This window comes from Schistocerca serialis, unplaced genomic scaffold (assembly GCF_023864345.2).
Source record: "Schistocerca serialis cubense isolate TAMUIC-IGC-003099 unplaced genomic scaffold, iqSchSeri2.2 HiC_scaffold_511, whole genome shotgun sequence".
Classification (NCBI taxonomy): Eukaryota; Metazoa; Arthropoda; class Insecta; order Orthoptera; family Acrididae; genus Schistocerca; species Schistocerca serialis.
In genome coordinates, this window is record NW_026048093.1 from 20,001 (window position 1) to 25,000 (window position 5,000).

Consider the following 5,000-nt stretch of genomic DNA (forward strand, 5'->3'; position numbering starts at 1 on the left):
GAGCCGCAGTGTCACTAATGTACAGAGATAGAACAGTTTCGACTGGAACCAGAGTAACCGTATACACGGCACTGATTAGTAATAGATGCAGAGCCATCAGAATACAGATAATATATACAACCGTCCCTATACATGCTGAAAGACTCTGCACACAATGAGAACCACACGTCAGCCAGACACTATCACACACTACTCTCTGCCTCTAACAGGCACACACACAATATCTAACCACCAGCATGGAAGAACATCCGGTGCATCCTCTCCGCCACATTACACAATCCACACTATCATAACCAGACCGGGAGGTCCACCCAGAAAACAGAATATCCCACCCTTCCGACATCCGCCATTGCTCAGCTAAGCCACGAACACCCACACATGTCCTACACAGGGGTGCACCCAACATCACAATACTGCCTCCTGTCACAGTACACAAACAATGGCAGGAATGAAAGACACAGATCTGCCACAACCTTGGAATCGGAGCGCCGCCTGTCATGAGCCACAAGTGCATCCTGACGTGACAAATCGGATGATCCCGCAGGCATGCACTTACGATAATCACAATCAACGAACCTGCCGCCCCCTCCCCCCCCAAAATACACCTTTCCCTACAACGTGTACCTTAACCTAAGCTATATTGTACCTTAACCTAAGCGATATTGTACCTTAACCTAAGGTATATCGTACCTTAACCTAACCTACATTGCGCCTTCACCTAACCTACGTTGTACCTTAACCTAACCTACGTTGTACCTTAACCTAACCTACGTTGTACCTTAACCTAACCTACGTTGTGCCTTAACCTAACCTACGTTGTACCTTAACCTAACCTACGTTGTACCTTAACCTAACCTACGTTGTACCTTAACCTAACCTACGTTGTACCTTAACCTAACCTACGTTGTGCCTTAACCTAACCTACGTTGTGCCTTAACCTAACCTACGTTGTGCCTTAACCTAACCTACGTTGTGCCTTAACCTAACCTACGTTGTGCCTTAACCTAACCTACGTTGTGCCTTAACCTAACCTATGTTGTGCCTTAACCTAACCTATGTTGTGCCTTAACCTAACCTATGTTGTGCCTTAACCTAACCTATGTTGTGCCTTAACCTAACCTATGTTGTGCCTTAACCTAACCTATGTTGTGCCTTAACCTAACCTATGTTGTGCCTTAACCTAACCTATGTTGTGCCTTAACCTAACCTATGTTGTGCCTTAACCTAACCTACGTTGTGCCTTAACCTAACCTACGTTGTGCCTTAACCTAACCTACGTTGTGCCTTAACCTAACCTACGTTGTGCCTTAACCTAACCTACGTTGTGCCTTAACCTAACCTACGTTGTGCCTTAACCTAACCTACGTTGTGCCTTAACCTAACCTACGTTGTGCCTTAACCTAACCTACGTTGTGCCTTAACCTAACCTACGTTGTGCCTTAACCTAACCTACGTTGTGCCTTAACCTAACCTACGTTGTGCCTTAACCTAACCTACGTTGTGCCTTAACCTAACCTACGTTGTGCCTTAACCTAACCTACGTTGTGCCTTAACCTAACCTACGTTGTGCCTTAACCTAACCTACGTTGTGCCTTAACCTAACCTACGTTGTGCCTTAACCTAACCTACGTTGTGCCTTAACCTAACCTACGTTGTGCCTTAACCTAACCTACGTTGTGCCTTAACCTAACCTACGTTGTGCCTTAACCTAACCTACGTTGTGCCTTAACCTAACCTACGTTGTGCCTTAACCTAACCTATGTTGTGCCTTAACCTAACCTATGTTGTGCCTTAACCTAACCTATGTTGTGCCTTAACCTAACCTATGTTGTGCCTTAACCTAACCTATGTTGTGCCTTAACCTAACCTATGTTGTGCCTTAACCTAACCTATGTTGTGCCTTAACCTAACCTATGTTGTGCCTTAACCTAACCTATGTTGTGCCTTAACCTAACCTATGTTGTGCCTTAACCTAACCTACGTTGTGCCTTAACCTAACCTACGTTGTGCCTTAACCTAACCCATATTGTACCTTAACCTAACCCATATTGTACCTTAACCTAACCCATATTGTACCTTAACCTAACCCATATTGTACCTTAACCTAACCCATATTGTACCTTAACGTAACCTAATTTGTGCCTTAACGTAACCTAATTTGTGCCTTAACGTAACCTAATTTGTGCCTTAACGTAACCTAATTTGTGCCTTAACGTAACCTAATTTGTGCCTTAACGTAACCTAATTTGTGCCTTAACGTAACCTAATTTGTGCCTTAACGTAACCTAATTTGTGCCTTAACGTAACCTAATTTGTGCCTTAACGTAACCTAATTTGTGCCTTAACGTAACCTAATTTGTGCCTTAACGTAACCTAATTTGTGCCTTAACGTAACCTAATTTGTGCCTTAACGTAACCTAATTTGTGCCTTAACGTAACCTAATTTGTGCCTTAACGTAACCTAATTTGTGCCTTAACGTAACCTAATTTGTGCCTTAACGTAACCTAATTTGTGCCTTAACGTAACCCATGTTGTGCCTTAACGTAACCCATGTTGTGCCTTAACGTAACCCAATTTGTGCCTTAACGTAACCCATGTTGTGCCTTAACCTAACCTATATTGTGCCTCAACCTAACCTATATTGCGCCTTAACCTGACGCACGTTGTCGCTGAACCTGCTCTGTAATTGTTATGCAACTCGTTAAATTAGTGTAGTGTTCCCTAACCGCAACCCTCGCAATATAGTTCGCTATTCGCACTGCCCGGTCCCCTGTGTATCGCGTCATGTTAAACACCTTGCAGGTGTTGCTGACTTTCCACATGCTCCTGCTATACACTGTAATGTGGATAGCAGCAGGACGTACATGCCCCCCCCCCCTTCCCCCCTGCCTTCGCAAGCTGGTCGTTGAGAAGTTTGCATGTTCAATGCCCTTCGCATGCCGACGTACTCAGCCTACGTTGTGGTACGGCCTGTCACCTGTCCGCCGATGTACGCAAAACCCACAAACTGTACTGCACATTGGTCCGTATGTACTGAATGATACATCGTGGCACATGTGTGACCGTACGACGACTGCGCCTAGCAACGGCAGACCATACAGTCCAAATATTGTGCACGCAGCTACGTGTCGTCTCCCTATAAGAGCTGGATTGCAGTGTGGTACGCCATTCAGACGTGTGGGAGGAACGGACGCCCTGGATGGCGATCAGCATGAGCAGTCTGTTGATGTAGTGGAGCGTGTATTCGGACGTAGTCGTCTCTTCTCACACACCGTGATAGCATGTTGCACCGCGTTCCACATCTGCGACATCCTGCAGAGGCCGGCTGACAGTCGTTCGCGCAATGGACACCGCATACGTACGGGGGCTACCTTCCACGTGTTCTCGAGGCGTGCACATGTTGTTGCGTCTATGTGGGCAGACGTAGTGTGTTGTGACACCTGACACAGGCATGCAATACTCGTTGCAAATGGCGATGGACGTCTACGTTTGCTGGTGACGTTACGCAAATGAACAACAGGTAACCCGTTGTGGTGCGGTTGTTCTCGCTAGAGGTGAATCAGTGTTGGCGACGATCGGTCGAGCTATTAACCGGTTGTTTCAGGGATACCCACCATGCCCACGAACGTGAAAGGGGACCCACCATGCCCACGAACGCGAAAGGGGATCTGGGTGTGAGGCGATACGCGGCGGTGGCTGGGTGGGACCGTCCCCGGCCGGTGAGGGGGGGCCGCCCGGCGTGCTGGCAGCGCGGTGCGTGGGCGCACGCGCTACAGCCGGCTGGTGGGGGCGGCCAGTGGCAGGCGCGCCGGCCGACGGACGCGGCAGGCGGCGCAGCTGCGCGCCGGCGCCCCCTGCTCGCGGCGCCTTGCGGCCAAAGTAGGTCCTCGCGGGCCCGGTGCGAAGCGCGGTGGCCATCTGCAGTGTGCTGGTCCGATTGAGGACTGTGTGCGCTGAGGATGCGCCGCCGCCCGGCGCTCGGCGCCGCGACGCCGTCTGCTGCTCGGTCGCCCCAGCGGTTCTCGCAGGTGGTTTGTATCGCAGCTGTGCGGACGTGTTGGCGCGTGCGCTGTGCTGGGAGAGTTCGCTTCGGCACCCAAGTGGGGCTTTTGTCCTTCTGTGGCGCTGGCGTTGGAGCTGCCGGTCACCGTAGGTGGCGCGTGTTGTCTCCCGCCGGCAATGCCACGACAGCACGCTCCCGGGCCTCTGTCGGCAGCGGCAAGCTCAGTTGGGAGCACGGGTGGTCGCACCTAAAGCGTCTACTCGCCTAACTCCGGGCGATTGCGCCTCTCTCGAACCCGACCAAGTACTTAGGACGGCGCTGCGCGCCGCCGGGACCTGAGAGGGTTTCGAGGTGTGTTGTGCAGGGGAGCTCAGCCTCCTCCTGTTTGCAGAATAATTGAGCGGACGCTTGCGTGTTCGCGCGGGCCCCCGGGACACACTCCCGGGCGGCCGGCTGCTCAGCTCTAGTTGACGCAGCTCCCTGGTTGATCCTGCCAGTAGTCATATGCTTGTCTCAAAGATTAAGCCATGCATGTCTCAGTACAAGCCGCATTAAGGTGAAACCGCGAATGGCTCATTAAATCAGTTATGGTTCCTTAGATCGTACCCACGTTACTTGGATAACTGTGGTAATTCTAGAGCTAATACATGCAAACAGAGTCCCGACCAGAGATGGAAGGGACGCTTTTATTAGATCAAAACCAATCGGTCGGCTCGTCCGGTCCGTTTGCCTTGGTGACTCTGAATAACTTTGGGCTGATCGCACGGTCCTCGTACCGGCGACGCATCTTTCAAATGTCTGCCTTATCAACTGTCGATGGTAGGTTCTGCGCCTACCATGGTTGTAACGGGTAACGGGGAATCAGGGTTCGATTCCGGAGAGGGAGCCTGAGAAACGGCTACCACATCCAAGGAAGGCAGCAGGCGCGCAAATTACCCACTCCCGGCACGGGGAGGTAGTGACGAAAAATAACGATACGGGACTCATCCGAGGCCC

General features: G+C 50.7%; 1 non-coding gene across 1 annotated transcript in view; it reads left to right on the plus strand.

Moving 5' to 3' along the window:
• The first annotated feature begins 4,481 nt into the window (after positions 1-4,481).
• The window catches only part of LOC126447536 (small subunit ribosomal RNA), a 1,909-nt gene continuing 1,390 nt past the window's right edge, over positions 4,482-5,000 (plus strand). The window contains exon 1 of the ribosomal RNA XR_007583743.1: positions 4,482-5,000. This exon is cut by the window's right edge and continues 1,390 nt beyond it. This is a non-coding gene — a ribosomal RNA (small subunit ribosomal RNA).